The sequence below is a fragment of the Alosa alosa genome, chromosome 10, assembly GCF_017589495.1.
Source record: "Alosa alosa isolate M-15738 ecotype Scorff River chromosome 10, AALO_Geno_1.1, whole genome shotgun sequence".
NCBI lineage: Eukaryota > Metazoa > Chordata > Actinopteri > Clupeiformes > Clupeidae > Alosa > Alosa alosa.
The window spans coordinates 31831410-31851397 of record NC_063198.1 but is presented as its reverse complement, the minus strand read 5'-3'; the positions used below and the strand labels follow the sequence as shown (position 1 = coordinate 31851397).

Here is a 19988-nt window from a genome sequence, read left to right as displayed (position 1 = left end):
TACATACAGTATATACATACATAGCTGCACTGAGAATAAAAGAAACACTGAGAAAATGCCAAACATGTTTAACAGCATTTAAAATGATTTAGAAAACAGTCTATATCGATGGCTTTATCCTTCCAAAGGCATAGTCAGAACAGCCACAAACATCTTGTGTCTTTATTTTTGCTTTTCTTTCTTTTTTTTTTTTTTTTTTGTCTGCCACCTACAAACTGTCAGCTCTCAGCCTGTTTAAAGGAGGCCTGCAACAAACCGAGCACAAAGCCTGGAGTTTGGGAATGCATTAATCCCTTGAAAGAGCAGCGGCTTCAGCAGAGAGAGAGTGGGGCAGCTGAAGCCTGGCTGTCCTCTGGATTTCCTAAACAAGCCATATCCCCCGCCGACCAAGCACAACAATGATAACATGCGCTGGTCTCTAGGATGTAGTCTCTCTTTGAAATAAGCAGAAGGCAAAAAAAAAAGAAAGAAAAAATAAATAAATTCATTCAAGCTCTGTGTACCAACAGCAACATTGCTTGTGCAAGGGTGAAATTAATGCAATATAATATATTAACATAATTAATATTTGTTCCTTTCATTTCTGCCAAATACGTAATGGGTACATGTTAAGAAATGCAATTAGCCAGGCTCCATTGCATTTATTGCCTCTGGTTACACGTTCCTGATGTGATATAAAGAAAATGTGGCATTTACTCAGGCTAATATTTTCTATCACTGTTCAACATACCATGCAGATCCACCAGCTGCCAAAGATAATGCACAAATGTGATAATATATCAACTTCCCACCATAAAGCTGTGGTGAAAATGAGCACATCTGAGCAGCGCTGAAACAAAGATGCAGGAAATTGCTAGGGAGCGGCAGAATTTAAAATTCACCCAGAGAAGAGCACTTTAGAAAATGGCAATAACAACTTTATTCCCCTCTTAATAGCAAGATAATTGGCATTCAGTTGTCATATGGACAAGAAAGAGCTTTTGTAGCCTCAAAAGAGCCAATGCTTTGTGAGGCAAGTTCTACCTTCAGACCGATTTACAGTCTATTAAAGGCTGAATAAGAACATATCAATTGATTCTAATAGTTTTTTTTTTTTTTATCTTATTTGTCCCATATGATTGCATGCATCACAGGGTGCCTGCGACATCATAAATGATAAGTAATTATTGCCTATTAGTTTGTTCACCTCCAACGCAATCAGAGCTTGGAAAAAGCTGCCCTTATGACCGCGTCCTTCAGGAGGTTCACTGAGAAGCAAAGAGGAACCCTGGTGGTGAGTAAAGGTATTGCTCCCAGAAACAAAGACAATGGATCTAATGTGGAGAAAGCACTGCCCAACCACATTGCATTCAAAATCCACTTCCTCAATGGAACGAAGCAACAAAATCCCAGAGCTTACAGCCAACACATCCAAAGGACCAAGGAGGGAAAGGACAAAATGCAGCAGCTTTGTGTATACTTTCATGTACTAAGACACTGTACGAGATGAAGTCAACTCTACACAGATATTAGATGCTGAACAGTCTTCAGCCTATGGTTTTAAGAGCTGCTGTGAAAATCACAGATTCCCTAGAGAGGATCTAGAGCATACAGATGTCCATCAGTTCACGCCAGTCACATGTGGGTTCGTGGTCCCTTGCTGCACTACTCCCACAGCACTTTGTGCCAGTCTGTCTTCCATTTCCTCTCTCTCTCTCTCTCTCCCTCTCTCTGTTTCTACTCTTTCTGTCTTCCTCCTATTGTCAGTTAGATTTTATTTTTTGCCCTTCATATTTTTTCTCTCTCTCTCTCTCTCTCTCATAAAATAAGCACCCCATTTCCCAAGGCACATAACATTTTGTACCGAAACCAACACAGATAAGAAAGAGGAGAAACCAACTTGTTTGCCTGATTTGGGAACTAAGCTCATTGTTTCCAATGGGATTAGCAGCAGATAAAAGAGTGCTGCTTCACACCAGACAGTGTCGGATCCACTCTTTTTTGTGAATGTAGCACTGACATTGACAAAGCAGCATGTTGACATGGCACCACTGAGTTGCACTAAAAGCACAGAAATTGTGTTGCACATTTAAATGTCAGTGGAAATTGCTTTGCACCTAAAGCAGCTATAAGCGATGCTGGCAGTTTTTGTCAACACACCCCAGACCTAGTTACCATAAGAGCCAACCACGCTTCAAAGTCATATGCATACATAAAATAACTGCCATATTGAGATACTTCTGTCTCTTTGAATTATTCCTAGATGGCTAAAAAATCCAAACCAAGCTCCAATATTTAGCTGCTGACTACAGCTCCCAGGAGTCTAAGAGATTAATTTTGCTTAGGACATCAATTTTAATGATAACCATCATTATAAAGCTGGTATACATAGGCAGTAAGACAAAGTTTGGCAAAATAAAAAAAAGCATTGCATGTAGCATTGCATGTAAAAAAATAAGAATTGTAAGAGATACTAGTTCTAAAAATAGTTACCCTCTTTAGTTTGCTGCGATACACAATCATCAGACAATACAAGACTGTATAAAGTAAATGTTTTGGAAAGTTTGGGTCTGACTTTACTTTTTGCTTTTCCTTATAATTTGTTGTATTTTTTTGTTGTATTGTATTATAATGATCATTATTATGTTTTTGACTGTCGTCGTGTTGCAATGTTCATGAGTAGCTTATTAGAACACAAAAAAGGGTACAGTACCTCAGTCAAAGTTTCAGTCAAATGGGGGATTTCTCTTGCTGCTGCTGAATTCAGCTTCTGCTGAGATCTGAAGTCGTCTCAGTCTGACTAATTGCCAACGCTTTTGTCCAAACCTGCAGGTCAGAGACAGGGCTCCATGTAAATGTGCAAAAAAAAAGTCGAATTGAAGTGAGTTGATATTCTGACAACAGCCCAGCCGATTTCTCTTGTGAGTGGAGCGCACCCCGTGACCCCTGTAGTGAAAATGATTCTGCTGGTCCCCTCTCCGCGGCCCACTCAAGCCCTGGCCCTCTCCCTGACCTCCGCGAATGGGTGAAATGACAGAACTGGAACTGCAGAACTCCACAAAGGTCATTTGCCAGATGACCTCCTCCTTCTATTTCTCCACAAAAAGAAAGAAAGAAAGAAAGAAAGAAAGAAAGAAAGAAAGAAAGAAAGAAAGAAAGAAAGAAAGGAAGGAAGGGGCAAGGACTACGGGGCTGCAGAGAGTGAGAGAACACCATGTCACTCACTTTCAAAGTCCTACAGAATTAAACGCACAACTGTTGAAATCTAGGATCCAATGAATTGAGTTCAGCTGAGGCACTCCAAATGGGCCCAGGAGGACAGTTTAAAGGGGAATGAGATGGATGACACTTAAAGAGGAGAAAGGCAATAAGACTGGCTAACCCTCAGCGTGTGTTCATTTCATACTGGTCACCTCAAAGCAAATTGGGGGCAGTAGGCTATATTAGGATACTACCTTCATGCACCAATTCCACTCCCTTCACTTAAGTAACAAAAACACCTAGCCAAGGTGGCAGAGACTTAATGTTACATGCAACCTTGCAGGACAAAATTAAGATATCAACCATTAGCATCTCTAACTACATTTCAGCATTTTAGCTAACTTTATTTAGGCACACAGTACACTATGTGGTAGCCAGTTGGTCCAGTGTGTCCCAACACCTTCGGAAATGTGCTAAAATATGCTAGCATGCATCTATGGGCTTCAGCTCCCTTGCTAGCACACCTGCCTCCAATGTTCTGCAAGTTGTGCGTTGGGTAGATGCAAGACTGAACCGCACAGTTGATTAAACGCACACGATGCAGTTACACATAGGGGTTCTTGACATAATGTCAAAGCAGTTATTTCTTCGCATTCTATGGCTATATTTCTAGTTCAGTTTTAAATGCTTTACATTACAATCCATACATATAGCTTCTTTAAATGTAAGAGCCTTAATCAAGTCTTCCGTAAGTTCAAATGTAGTTTTGACACGGGGACAGACCTAAAAAGCACTCAGAAACATGAAGCCAAATGGAACTGGGAGTGGAAAACACACTGCTAATCATTATGGGAAATTAAATTTGGCACTCTCACTGCTTCCCCACTTCCCTGATCCAGTCAGCGTGTGACTGACTGGGAGGAGACGGACACACAAAGAGAGATTCACACCAAAGCCACAACTCTTCCAACATGCCTGGCGAACACAGGGGCCCCATAGCAAGGACTGCACCTGTTTAATTATACATGAAGTGGAGAATCAAATCAATTAGGTATTGCTGTGGTATGAATAAGTGGTGCATAATTGATGCCTGGTCTCGTACATAATGCATCTCTGTCCACATCTCTTACATCTACGATACAGTATGTACAGTTTTATTGCTTGGGCGAGAAAAGCACTGAGATGAATGAGGCAATTACATATACAACTTATACTGCAGCTGGGTCTGAGCCTGAACTTCCATTTCAGATTACCCTACATAAAGAATATTATAAAAAGAGGTAGCTCCTATTGACATGAGATCATAAGTATTTAATATGCTCACTATTGTCATATCCCTCTTGCTTCAGTTAGATGTGTGTGTGTGTGTGTGTGTGTGTGTACACATTGGGGAAAACCGACTAGCGATCATTTAGTTATTTATTTATTGCAGTAGAGACAGATGGCTTCCATTAGATGGAGGCTCCATGTGACATTTTTAAACAGCACCACTAAGAAAGAAACAATTAAAACGTATTCAATCAGGTTTCCCAAATTGAAACATCCAGTTGGGCACAACTAGACCCCCACGGATCCCAGACATTCTGCTACTCTTGCTAATGGGTCAGTGACATATAAGGGTTGGTAAGATGAGAAAATTAAAAATATGTTTAAACCTTTAAAACAAAACATGCCTGAGATTTGCCAAAGTGTATACTTTGTATTTCTGTTGTATTCATATTATTTAATCTGACGTATACTATTTTTTAACAAAAGATATAACTAACAGCCTGTTAAATTGTCAAATGGTGTAACCACAAAAATGACAAATATCTAATATGTCACACCTATATGGGTATATATGGGTTTTTCATTGTACTGAGCAAGACCATATGCTATAAACATCTTGTTTTATGTCTATTTTTTGACCATTTGAGTAAAAATGGTTTAAACAACCATTATTACAGTGAAGTAGGGTTTTAAATCATTATCCATATTAACTTTTTTGTATATTATTAGTCTTTTAGACAAAATACTGGTTACACCAATTGACATAAATCGGTTACACCAATTGACCATAAAACGTTTATAGCAATAGGACAAGAAATTGACACAGAAAATAGGCATCAAGGTAAACTGAGTTGGATATTTTGATATGTATTCATGTCATTCATCATATTCCATATCAAATATCATTTCATAACATCAATGAAGAAACTTCTATTTGATTTCAGATCAGTTCTCAGTCTATACCCATTATTTTCAATTTCAGTCTATACCCATTATTTTCAAAGAGAGTCAGATAAATAGCCCTATTTTCGCGATGCAAAACCTGGTGCAAAGCGTATTATTATTCTGACGCAAAGTTATTTCCTATCTTACAATTCACTTTTATTAAATAATGCGCCCAGGGGTGTGGAAATCACCGACATAAGGTGTGGTCTGGCACATGATCTTAAAATCGCTATCTTACATCTAAAAATCAGTACGCCACTGACCAAGAAAAGTCTGGTCTATAGCGAAAGGTGCATATGAAACACAACTGAAGACGCACTGTCACGAGATGTAAGCAGCAATTCCTCTGCAGAATAAATGTCCTTAGGTTATTTATTCAGTCATTCAAACATTATAGGGGGAAGCTTTTTTCAGGCTAAGTTTTTGCTGGTAACCCATTGTCAGTCAATAGTGAAAGTAATTAGCTGTTTTGTCGTTGACTATATGACACCACGGTGAAGTTAGTTTCACTTTGCCTATAGTTCAATTAATAGACAAGTGCAGATGTGTGTAGCCTATACTCTGCTAGGTTTTAGTAAAGAATGGCTTAGTGGAATACCTGTTTCATACGGTCTTGCGTACAAGCATATTCCTTCAAATACACCGCTGACTATCAAAATACTGATGTGCTGTTTGATGTTGCCTTGCTTGCTGTTAAAGGGAATGACAGATGTCCTCCTCATTGGTTTAAAGGATGTTAAGCCCAAAACACACCCATGACTGATTAAGAAACATAAGAGCCACCTTTTTGCGCCAGGCACCTGACGTTAAAACCACCCCAAACAAAATAACAAAACCACCCCAAATGTGGACTGGACAAACCCCTAAAATGTATTTACGCTATTCGCAAGTGACCATACATTTTACATTGCTAAAATAGGGCCCAAAGTGTGTGTGAAAGAGAATAAGAGTGAGTGAAAGAGTGGGTATGATCATTTCTTAACAACCAACCAACAGCAGGATCTGCGTTCACTCTGTGGCGAGACAAGTTTTCCTTGATTGTAAGTGGCATCCTTTGGGGGGACAAGAGGTACATTTTATATATAATAAATGTATTTATATTATTTATTTATATTTGAACATACTGTTTACATACATCATAATAAAATATTAAAAATAATTATGGAAGTTTAAATTTTAAATGAAAAGCTTTGACATTTCAAAAATCACTTAAAATCTAATTAAACCCTTTTAAAGCTATTGTTCATGCTAAATAGTTAGTCACTATTTAAAATCTAATTAAACCCTTTTAAAGCTATTGTTCATGCTAAATAGTTAGTCACTATTTAAATTATAAAAATAATATAACTGGCACCTCAAATTACATACTCTTGGCCCTGAATCTGACCAAACTGGTCTCAAACACAAGAGAGTCAAATGGTGTAACCGGTTACACCATTTGACATTTCTATTTAAAAGTAAAAGTTGCAGGCATTATTATGGACAACTATGTACACACTTCACCTTAATGTGAATATCCAAACACAGTTTTTACATTAAATTGAATTTGACATGTAACCTAAGCTTGCCTGGCCATGGCCTAAAAACACTATTATGTTACTTTAAGAGAGTTGCTAACCTTGACTCATAGCAGTTGGGGTCTTGAAGGGTCCTTCTCTATGACATAGTTTCCTGTCACATGATCCTCTGGCATAATACATACAAAATTGCTCCTTAAATGGTGGTTACACCACTTGACATTTTAAGTGGTTGATGTGACAGACACGATTCCCCATATTAATTAAAACATTCAGAACAATGGGGTTTCATTACTTGTATTAAATATAGAAAAGTTCTTCTGCAAGATCATGCCAGATTATTTTAGAAGGGATTTTGGAGAGAATTTCACATTTTTTTCAGCAAGTGTAATTATTTGGTTCATGTTTTTGTGGTTACACCGTGTTGACAATTTTGCCCAAATTCAGTTAATACTCTTTCAAAATTAAATAAATCCAAAACTTTAAGATTAGGGTTTGATGAAAATAATATTTGAAAATAATTTGTCAAATTATTTTCAAATTTTAACAATTTTAAATGTATGTAACCCATATGTACACAAAAAAATGAGCGTCACGTCATTGACCCTAACGCACATGACAAACGCTGGGCTCCCACTAAACAGGTAGGTCGACAAGCAACATGAACAGCAACCTAAAATCACATTTTACATGTCAGGGCTAGACAATAGGCTATTGCAAATCTGTTAACAAGGGCCTATGTTCAGCAAACTGATACATGCGGTCCTTGCTTTAATTATTTAGTTGTGATATGAACTATAGGGAAAACCCCAGGCAAACTACATATGAGACCATTCTCTTATGAGCAGTGCAGCAGAACCAGTTATTATAAGGAGGCACTTATTGTATGGTGCAATCACTAGTAAATTCACAAGTCAGCTATGGCATCAAAGTTTGACATGACACACTCAAGGACTTATGCAACTAATGATGTGTTGGCACAGGGCTCCACATGGAAAGTGTCAGGCTTTTGAGTAAACAGATTAAACAATATCATTATATCACAAATACTGCTGTGTTTTTAATAGTGATTTCTGGCCCTCCAGTCGCTGTTATCCTCAAAACATCAAACAACTTTTGCTCCGACTTTGACCTGATCTGGTTAAAAATGCCAACTTTTTGTGAAATGAGCTGATTTGACTTGTAGCCCAGAGTTATATAAGAGGATATACAACCTCTTTTTCTCTGTGTGCAATAACCCAGTCTGACTCCATAAGTCACTGGAAGTAGGTTCCACCAGTTAGCCTATAGCTCCCTTTTAGCTATAGGCAAAAGGAAAAGCATTGACCAAGAAAAACCTGTTCTATAGCGAAAGATGCATATAAAGCACAGCTGAAGATGCACCATCACAAGATGTAAGCAGCAACTCCTCTGCAAATATCCTTAGGATTTTCTATCAGTCATTCAAACATTATTGGGTTAACGGCTCCCGCACAGTTGCGTGTGTTGCAGTGCTGGAGACGCATCCCGTTCACTTTACATGGGTTTATGTCATCCGTTGCCGAAATGAATTGTGGGTCCGTAACATCGTGTTGCTCCCGTCGCTCGCGTTGAGAAGTTCAGCTGTTGCTGCACCGACGGACGGCACCAGACAAATTACGAACAAGTGAACAACAGAAGGCACCAGCCAATCAAATTACGGTTATGTAAGGGATAATGGACGACACAGTGGTCTGTTCACAGAAGTTAATGCACGGTCGAGGTTGTAAAACGGCCCCGACGCGAAGCGGAGGAAAAAATGCCCAGATCCGTTTATTGGGTGCCACGGATGTCTATCAAATGCGTCTGTGCATAGCTCATCATTGTCTTGCTTTCCCCCCTGTTCTGTGATTGGTTCCCTATCTCAGGCGAAAATTTGCTCCATGGTCTCCAGGCTGCCTTAGCAGCGTGAATCAAATCGCGCGCAAGGCAGCATGGGAACACCCAGGCTAGCGCCCACACTGAATAAAGTAAATCAACCCTGTTCTGCTCATCTACCTCGTGTGTACTTCAACCTTACAGTTACAGTATTGTTATTAATACATTATCATTGCACTGAACTGCCTTGCACTATATTTATATTTAATCTTAAACCTCAGTCTATACTGATATTGCTCTATTCACACCCTCTTTTCAACTATATTGCATCTTGCCTGTGTCTGTTGAGGTGTCCACGACTTGGCAACCTTGACAGGGACATTGCATTACCCTATACCACCCAGAGTGTCTATTTATTGGCAAATGTACATATTGCAGGGCTCTACATTGCATTTCATTTCACTCGCATTACGCGAGTAAAATGATGGCGCATGAAAGTGCAAAAAGAATATTTAGGCGACTGGTGGGAATGACTTCTAACCATGTCAATGTTTGTCTACAAAATACGCCGCAACATCGAAAACATTACTGGTGCAAACCATAGAATCACGCCACCCGAATGCAGCATAAAACTACACCTCCCATCAACGTTAGCAGTTTAGCGCCAGGACTCGCTAGTAGTCGCTTCTATCAAATCCAAGAGCGCGCAGAAAAAGCGGAAAGTTAGACTAGCCAGCCAAGATGCAAAGATTGAAGAAATTAGTTCTTCTATCCACCGAAGTCATCGGATATAGGAGGAACAGGATGAGATTCTGAGAATGCAGTGAGAGAAGGATAGGCAACCTAACATGCCTTTTAGCCCAGTTGACGTATTGGCTGCAATATGCAAAATATCCCAGATAGCAGTAGACTCCGGACAGACTCCGCCTTCAAACTGGCAAATCCGTGTAACTGTCACCTCTGTTTTACTGTCGTGATGGAGACATTGACCCGGATCAGACACCAGGGGGCGGGAAGCACAGTCACAACTGATACGCCAGCCGTCGTGAAACGCAAAGCCAAATTTTTAGTTCTACGATTTCGCCGACTGCCTTACTGCAGCCAGAGCTGAGTTAGACGTTAACGGAGGCGGTTGGTGAACACGAGAGCTAGTGAAAAGAAGAGTTCGTTTGATTTGTTTCAGGTAAGCCTATTTGCTTCAACTATATTAGAATGAAATACATTATTTTTGCTTTCATATAATGTTAATGGATCCTGTTGACGCTTACGCTACTTTAAACTGATCTTGGACAATTAGCTAACGTTAGCTTTTGGGGTAAGCAAGGGTTAATGAAATGTTAATTTTAGCCATGTACAAATTAATTTAGCAACGCTTTTTATCCCGAAGCGACTTAATTTGGTCAATTTACTTGTTACTTCAGGGCTAGTCTCCTTAGAGCAACTTAGGCTGAGATTTTAACTCACAATTTCCAGGCTAGCATGCTAGCCTGATTCCTTAACGCTACAGCATCCTCTGTAAGCCAGAAAATAATTGAGATGTGTTCTATGTAGTGAGATACGTGTTTGTATGTTAAAATAATGATTTTATACAGTTAGCAGTCTAGGCGTGTATCCAAGTATCAAATGAATCATGCCTTCTCCCTCCGCCCCCGTCTCTTCAGCCCCAGGACTGAGGCGTTCAGGTGGCGTGACTGGCGTGCCCTGTCTGCAATCCTCCCTTTCAGTAAGGTAAGTGATAAGTCTTGTAGCACTGTTTAGCCTATGTTTCTGACATTTAAAACTCAAAAACCAAAATATATTACATAAAGGTGTTATCAGGATTAAAATTCTCGTCAGATGACGGACAATCGTCATTTGGAAATTGAAGTCCCCGGTGATGCACTCATAATCAAAGATAACTGTCTCTCTAAAAGCTGAATGTGGAACGCTGTTTTTTTGCTTAAATTGTTTGAACAGGGATAGAAATAGACGTTCCACTTTGTCTTCTAATTTGTACCCTCCATTTTCACATTTTTCAAATTTTCTTGTTCCAAGACTAAGACTTGTCATCTTTCTCAAACAAGATTTTTACATTTCCAATCTAGTGGAAGCATTACACACTGCATCACAAATCATTCATTCTCAAATTCAACTCAAATCATTAACTATCTTGATAATGTTGAGTAATGTCATTTTGTAAAGGAAGCATTAGCCAAGGATTGTCATGTGTGCTGATTTGCCTTTCTTGTCTCAACAGGGGCAGTAAGGACAAGATCCACCCACCACCCAGTGCATGCTACATATGTGTGTAATAAATTGAGAGGGAAAGTGTGTGTGATAAATGAAATTTAATAAAGTAAGTAAAATTTTGAATTTGTGCTTCTTTTCTGAAATACATTAGTACAAGGTTTTGATTTTTAGATAATTTATTCCAAGATGTTGATAATTTAACACTCAATATACATGATCAAACTACTGGCTACTGAGTTCAACTAGGGTATTGGATGTTACTGTTTAAAAAAGCTTTATTAGTAATCCTTTATACATTTGACAATCTTAACTTTTTAAAGCTTGAAATTCTGAACAAATACTGTAACTCCTTGATTTGTTAGTGACATTGACTATATAGTACAAATGGGTGCCAGACGTAAAATGAGCTGGTCCGCATTTGGCCCAAATAAGGGCCGCAATCGGCACTATCGAATACTCATCTGATCTGGATCTGGCCCAGATCATTATGATAAAGTGCACATTTGGCCCAAATAAGGGCCGCAATCGCCACTATCGAACACTCATCTGGTCCGGATCTGGCCCAGATCATTATGATAAAGTGCACATTTGGCCCAAATAAGGGCCGCAATCGCCACTATCGAACACTTATCTGGTCCGGATCTGGCCCAGATCATGACGATAATTTGCACATTTGGCCCGGATCCGCCAAATAAAAAACACATCCGGTTCAGAGCTGGGCCAGATCAGGAAAACGGATGCGGAACGGTATTGGCCCGTTGTGCCAAAAGACACCGGCCCAGGTCGGTTTTGCGAATCCGGTTTCTACCAGTGCTTTTTCAAAGTTCTCAATGTCTCGTTTTAAATGTCAGGGCCCTCGGAAGTCTACCAATGAAGTGTGGAGATACATCGAGCCTCGTAAATGGGTGTAAAACAGTGATTTATTTGCATGGCTAGCCCGATGCTGAAGCACCACTATTGAAAAAGCTGTTGGTAGCATCGGCTAACTAGCGCCAGATTTTGGAGTGCAGGGGACAAGCCGAGATGGGCTATGAGACATACGTTCACACTCGGTATCATGTTTCAATAAACTTTAGGTCAATATCACACCGGAATTCTCCTTTAATGTAGCTAGCCTACACCATAGTGGACATTTGTGTTTGGCTTACCAGACAGATGGACAAACAACATCTCAGACACATAGCTGCCAACTCTCACGCATTGGCCGTGAGACACACGCATTTGATTAGTTTCACACACTCACACGCCACACCCCCGATTTCTCACGCTGAAGTGTCAACCCGGTCGGTCAGATGCCTGAAAAATGAGTTTAGCCTTACTATAGATCTACCTGTTGAGCCACGGTTATGCTTTCAGAGACGGTGAGAGGGTTCAAGAGCACCCCGTCTGTGGAATTTTCTAAATTTTCTCTCATTTGCGATGCTACTTCAGAAGCCATCCCATTCGCATCTCCCCCGCATTTTCCCGGCTTCAGGTATGCTTTGAGTATTATTGAGTGTTTTTCACGCTGGTGTCAACCTGGTAGGTCAAATACCTGGCAGATGAGGTTCAACTAAACTAAACCTATACATATGATATCACACATCATGTGAACAAACGGAATCTAAGCTTTCCAATGATATTAGCTCCAAGTTGCTGTGATAAATGGTTCGCGAGAAAATTATCATTGAACCGACATGCAATTTAGGCTAATCATATTTGCATTTTCCACACAGTGCACACCCATTACTCTCGGTTTAATATCTCACTAACCCTTCACCCAACACGTGGCAAACCCAATATCACAATAAACCGCAAACATTACTGAATACGAGGATATAAAGCATTCCTCTGTGCAATAAGTGGTTCCTGAGTAGCCTAATCCGGTTTTGAAATTGCAACACATTTCTACATAGCCTCATTGGGACGAAATTATAATGTATTCTAATGTAAACTATTTGTCAGTAGGCCTACATACATTTTTGTAAATTGCTCAGCCATAGATTATCCCACTATCATGGTTCTTATATTGTCAGGTTCCAGCTAATCCCACTTACACAGATAAATTAATATATTTATATTTGCATGCTTCCTAGTGACATTAATGCAATATGAAGAAAATCAAATAACGAGACACAAATATTGATATAAAGCCTGACATAAGCCATATGCAAACATTCACATCATGCAGATATGGGTACATCCTGAAAAAGGAATAGCATGTAGTAGGCTATAGGCTTACAATGACCAATATATTATCTTAAATGAACTAGCTGAATAACACAGGTGACCACTTCTGCATAATTTCACGGAGTGCTGAAATGTTTCTGAACTGTGAAATGTAGGCCTAGCATATGTTTTTGTGGTTGTGAACTTATTGCAATATCCATAACTATTCCACCTGTGTATGCATGGTCATAATTCTGAAGTGCAAAATAGCTTAGGCTACAGCACAAATATTTCCATAAAAATAAGCAAGTCTGACCTCAGAATTTATTTTGAAAGTGCACCTGATTGATGCATTTAAAAGTTAAAATATAAAAACATTTCTTAAATTCTTACCAAACACCCACCCACTTTTAAAATTGTTACACACACACACACTTTTGGCGTGCGAAATACCAGTGCTGTTTTCAGCATCTGTTTAGTGCTTCATTGTCATTTTCATTGGATTCTCCCATTTGCGCGTAAATCGCTCATAAACTTTTTTTGTTACACGCATTCTCCCATTCTGCTGTCACACACACAGTGACAAGCGCCAAATCCCCTGCAGTGTTGAAGAGATCAGTCGTCCCCCTCACTTTTGATAAGGTAAAAAGCCTTATAGGTACGCCAAATAAATAATAACCTATAGGTTTACACTAAGCTATGTAAAACTCCCCATTAACAGCATCACGTCACTAACCACAGCGACTGCACAATCTCGTATTCACTCTGTTGGATATCTGAAGCTAGTTTGTCTACTTAGATACTGTAAATCCTCAAATTATGGCCAGGGTCTTAAGACAAAGTACAGGCCTTTAGGGGCAGGATTGTATTCGAGACAGCCCTTTATTTCTTATGCAAGTTTTATTTTGAGACATGCATTTCTTGGAGCGGCACACTGGTAGGCCTTCAAAAGCATGACATTTTCGGTTTAGTTTGATATTTAATTTACCTTTGGACTGTTTGATTATATTGTTAAATGTTGGGACTGATGGGCACTGAAATCTGGGGAGGTATTTGATGATCACCATTACTTATATAGTTGAAAGAGTGTTGGGATTTCAAACAAACCATCCGCTTTCATGCGTTCATTGAACGCTCATGGTGCTGTAATGGAAACCTTATTATGCGTAGCCAAGTAGCCTATCGAAAGTATTTTTAAATTATGCATGATTTACTTTTTATTAATTTCAGTAGGCTGGCTTTATTTTGTTATAAAGAAGTATCTAAATAACCTGTTAAAATGTACCAGAATTCAGGAAATTGCATCTAGTCCAAAAAAAAAATTCTGGGGGAGGACCCCATACCCCCCACTGAAATGTCCCACCCATTTTCAGAATGCCTCCGACGCCCATGGTCCTACTAGTAGGCTAGATCCCTTTGATACCAATGTTAATTTTACTCTAGGACCCTGGTCCCAGGGATGGATTACTGCACAGGCCTTCCGGGCCCAGACCCAGGGGCACAAGGTGCCAGGGGGCCCTGAAGCCCAAGCCTTTGCATGGAATCATTGCCTCAATATCAATCACATCAGGATGTAGGCTATGAATCTGATTGAATTTAGTATTGGCCATCCCTAAAATGCACGAGAATACAGGAAATCACATCAAACAAATTAAAACAATTCTGGGGGAGGACCCCCAAACCCCCCTTCCACCTATGCGACAATTAGTGGGGAGCCCTTATACATGTGGGCTCAGGGGCCCAAAAGTTCATAATCCGTCCATGCCTGGTCCCTACACCTGAGAACCACTGATGTAATGCTTTTTTTTTGTAATGGTATAATGCTGAATGAGCCAAACAAAAATTTCCGCAGCAAAATTTTGGTTGGCCCCACCAAATCTCACTCCAAGGTTTTTTGAAAAGTTGGCAGCCCTGCAGACACACTGAAGATATAATTAAAACAAGTACAGTACAAAAAAGAGGAAACATAGCCTATAGAAAATTAATAAATAAGATTAAATATCTTAGTCCGGTTAGGCTATGCATGTTGTCACTAAGTTTGGTTAAGAATGCTGATGGCATTTGGGATAAAATATTGGTTAAGTTTGGTTAAGAATGCTGATGGCATTTGGGATAAAATATTTTTTTAATAAAAAAGTTGAAGTTTTTGTAGTGTTGGAGACGCAGAGCATATCGGCAAGCTGTCAGTCGGTGCGTAAAGCAGTCAATAGGCCTACACGTGATGTCCAGTCCAGACATTAAATAGGCTATCTTAAACATACGCATTTACACGGTCAGTTAGGCTATTCTCTGCCAAGCAAGGTCTCGGACGCAGGCACTTAAGTATTACTCTTTTTTTTGTTATTACAGTTCTCTCCTCCTCGTAAGCCTCGACTACTCCGCCTCTGAAAAATATGGTGCTCTTCCTTTCGCCGGTTTCACTCATGGTTTCGACTCTCAATAGATGATGCCTTTATAAGTTCGCCGTGAACGCGCACAACTCTAGGTTATCTAACACAGGGTTGATTGAACTAACTGGTAACCGGTGTTTTGGAACCGACAGCTCGGGTTTAGTCGCCACAGGTTCAGACAACCCAAAGGTTAAGTTTTATCTCAGTGTTTGTTAAACCTCCTTTCTGGAATACCCCTCTGAAGTGCAAAACGAAAGTAGGTCTAACGTTTGCCTACTGCCCCCATCAATGCAGGTATTTCAAATAAAAAATAAAAGTTTTATATATATATATATATATATATATATATATATATATATATATATATATATATATATATCCTTGATTAGCCTATGTTGGGTTTTGTGGAAGAGAAAATAGGCACTGATCTTTAAAATCCTGTGTCCTGTAGCCTAAATGTTGTCAGTCATTCTTAATATTCACAATTGGTGCACTGGCATGTTTAACTGTTAGCTGCAGTGTAATGTTAGATTATGTGTAAGTTAAGTACAGAACTGAATGTGCGCCCAAATTTTTGTCTGTGCTCCTAAATTTTTAAACTTGGGCGCACAAGTGCTCCTGGAAAAAAATGTTAGTGTAGAGCCCTGTACTGTATTTATTCTTATACATAGCCATATTCTACTGCCCTTTATTCTATTACATAGCCATATTCTACTGCCCTTTATTCTATTACATAGCCGTATTCTACTGCCCTTTATTCTATTACATAGCCATATTCTACTGCCCTTTATTCTATTACATAGCCATATTCTACTGCCCTTTATTCTATTACATAGCCATATTCTACTGCCCTTTATTCTATTACATAGCCATATTCTACTGCCCTTTATTCTATTACATAGCCATATTCTACTGCCCTTTATTCTATTACATAGCCGTATTCTACTGCCCTTTATTCTATTACATAGCCATATTCTACTGCCCTTTATTCTATTCTTACTGTTCCGTTTTTATTCTTTTACTCTTTTTATGTTCTTTATTTGTATTTGTATGTTAATTAAGTGTGCAGACCTCGTATTTAATACCTGGATATAGACAACACTTAAAGGCCAAAAAATTTAGATTAAATTTCCATTTTAAATTCTATGTTTTTTCAAGACCGCACAGAAACCCTGCTTTTACAAAACATGTAGGCCTAACTCTAGGTCCAACTGTTTAGAATCAGATACATCACGCATGCCATGCCTTTTCCCAGCGTGGAACATGGGATTTTAAACAGGGCTTTTACAGGATTTCCATGACTATGTAGCCTGATTCTAAGCGCAAACAATTTCATAAATTCTGGGAGAGGAATTAATCAGATTCCATTAACCAAACTGCAAGATAACCTATGACTTGCGAGGCATAATTTATTACACAACACATCCAGTGTACTCAGAATGACTCATGATGCAGATGCAAAAGGCCTATAGTCATGTTTTAGGATAGGCCTATTGCTTGACACTGAATACCAATTCACTCTTTTCTTTGGATGGTATGGGTCAACAAGGGTCAATGTGGTTGTGAATTAGGCTAGTGTAGGCTACTTCAGTGTTTTAATCACCTAACACCAGTGACCAGATATAGGCTAAACACTGATCCTTCAAGGCTATAAATGAAGAGAACACGTGTACAGAAGATAACATTCATAAATCTACAGCGCTCAACAGTGAGGGTGGTATACAGATACAGCCTACAACTAGCCTACTATTGTTTAGAAAACGAGCGTTACCGAAGAGGAGGCAACTGACTACATTGCATTGGTTGCACTGGTTGCACTGTAACCTTTACGAATGACTGCATCTTTAAGACATCTTGAAACTGATGTTAACCAACCACACCGAAATCAATCGGTAGCTTAATCGGTTTTGGACGAAGCCCAGGAAGCTTGTAAATGTGGCAACTGACGTAAGGACCGCACGTCGGTCTTAAGCATTTAGGAGTAGGTGAAAGACTCCGTATTGACAAATAGGTAGGTCTGTATTTAAGCAGTAAATTAAAAGGCAGACAAGACTTCACACTGAAAAACGAGCCAGTTCAGGAACAGGGACTCACCTTCCGTGTGTGCGCGCCAGTGCCCCCAATGTATTATGGGTGATGTAGTCTCTGTAGAATATCCCCAGTACACATGCTGTCTCGCGTAGCCTACAATAGCTGATGAAGCCTGTATAGCAAGAACTTCATGTTCCACTATATATGCTAGGTAATTGTTTCGAAGACATTTTCTGACAATTCTGTATCAGACGGTTAATTGTAGGCTATACCCTAGTGCCTGCAACCACCATACAACCATAATATGCATCCTTTGAGGTGTGAGGGGAGGGGATTGCACCTTCCTTTATTTTGCCTTGCAGGCAGCTTCTGGTCCAGCGATTTGTTTTGGAGGTTCACACAAACTATATGGACTTCACAAGATGTGCGATAAGTCACACAGCGAAATTTGTTTTCCAATAGCCTACTTTTAAAAGATGTTGACTAGGCTATCAGAATTTAATTTAGGACTAGGCTGTACAATTATTTACATTATATCTAAGCAATCATTTGAAAGCATCCATCATTGGAGCATTATTCAGATGTAAGGGGCGGCACTAACTTCAAGAACAGCACGCAATGGATGAGCCATAATTATAATTCATTCCAGCCCAATTAATTAAACAGGCAGTTAAACAGACAGGACTCATTTTCAACCAATCAGAGGGGGTTAGAGCAATTGTGTTGTCAGCTGCAAAGTTTATGAAGTTATAAATTGATTTTAAGAAGAGATGAGGAAAGAAAGTCTTCAATATATTCCAAATGCCACTGATTAGTTTACATCCAAACAAAACAAAAAAAAAACTAAAACCAAAAGCTATAGACATGCTTTTTTAATAAAGACTACACAATCAAAAGTAAGATTGATTTCCTGTCTTGGAATGTCAAGGGAGTGATCCCACATCTGTTCATGACAGACGGTCATCATAAAATCTTCCTTTTTTGGCACAACTCTCTTCCCTTCTAAGTTCCACAATACAAAATGATTCTCCCACAGATACAAATAGTCCAGGAGTCTTCAAATCTAATCCAATAATAAACATTCCAAATCCATAAAACATAATATTTAATAATACAGCACAAATACAGAAACAATAAAATAATATTATTGTTATAATAAAATATTATTATAATTCATAAAAATACATGTATAGAGTAAATCTGTGTTGTTTGTTGTTGTTGTTGGCGTATGGCTCCAAAAAGGGTAAAGGTCAGAGTTTTTTGGCCCACATTGTTAACCTGTCTGTAGTCCTACCTAGCAACCTGTGCTCAAGACATGTGCGGTGAACCTTACAGTTACTGAGGCCATTCAAGCGGAGTTAATTAACAGCTGGTGGTGTGTGTGTCGATGTAGATGCAAATTACAAACATTAAAATGTGGCAGTACCTCATCCTCGGTGGTGTTGGATTCAGGCGTTCTTAGTTGCTTGCACAGTTTAACATGTTTTCAGTGCTAGAAACAGTAGCATTAAATCTACAAATGTATTCAGCTGCTGACTCTTAAAACTCTGTAAACATGTTCAGATTTCTTGCACTCTTACACTTTTTTTTAAACATCTTTTTTTTATCCGGCATCTGCATCACTCACCAGAAAAGTGTAGCGCCTATAGCAACATCAGCACATAATGTGTCCTCAAAATCCTTGAGAGATGCTCTGAAAGAGTGGGAGAATCTGTTGAAAAGGCTTTGAGAGGTTTTAACTTCCTCCATTTTGACGCATTTTTCGAGTATTCGAGACTAGACCACTCATACAGTACACCAAGGTAATTTAGCTTCTATTAAAATGTTTGCGGAGTCCTCATACCCGTTTCATAAACAGCATTTTTTATATTTGCCATCTTCTATTTCATGAGGACTTCAAATATACTTTTCTGCAAAGAAAGGCCAAACAAGCTCTTTGTGTCACATTGTGATGCTGAACATGTCTCAAGGTGATGCGTGTTGACTGTGAATGGGAAATATAAGCATGCAGTGCGCTGAGCTATTGTCGACTGACGCAAGCTTGTAAACACGCTCTATTATTTAAGTCTGTGGCATTCCTTCAATTGCCAAGGCTCTTTCTGTTAATGCTTCACTGTGTATTACTCACCTCCACACACACATCCTTTTTCATAAAATAGACAAACACACACACACACGCACAAACACACACACTTTTTGAGAATATCAGTGGTAACTGCATAGACTTATTAACGGGATTCATCCAAGTTATGCATGCTATATTATGTATATTTATTATTTCTTTTATATTTTTTTGGAAATCATGCAGTATCATGCAATAATATGTTATATTCATTTTCCCACTGAGTTCTTCTGTTGTCAGAATTATTCAGCCTTAAAGATGATCAGGCCCTAGAGTGAGTCTATCCATGTATTGCATACACAGACATACTGACATTCACAC

General features: G+C 39.1%; 1 protein-coding gene and 1 long non-coding RNA gene across 5 annotated transcripts in view; one reads left to right on the top strand and one right to left on the bottom strand.

Annotated features, from left to right (window-relative positions):
• fhit (fragile histidine triad diadenosine triphosphatase) overlaps positions 1-17817 on the bottom strand; it is a 194734-nt gene extending 176917 nt beyond the window's left edge. For 2 of the 4 annotated variants that reach the window (XM_048255823.1, XM_048255825.1), the window contains exons 1-2: positions 17609-17817; positions 2693-2805 (exon numbers count right to left, since the gene is read on the bottom strand). The gene's annotated coding sequence lies outside the window, so the exon portion shown is untranslated. Of the gene's footprint in view, positions 1-2692; positions 2806-2915; positions 3022-17608 lie in introns of those variants that run through there. The other 2 variants (XM_048255824.1, XM_048255826.1) reach the window with 2 other exon arrangements.
• LOC125302568 lies at positions 9838-11193 on the top strand. Its single transcript, XR_007194925.1, has 3 exons — positions 9838-9930; positions 10409-10475; positions 10984-11193. It is a non-coding gene; the product is annotated as an uncharacterized LOC125302568 (long non-coding RNA).
• Positions 17818-19988: the final 2171 nt, after the last annotated feature.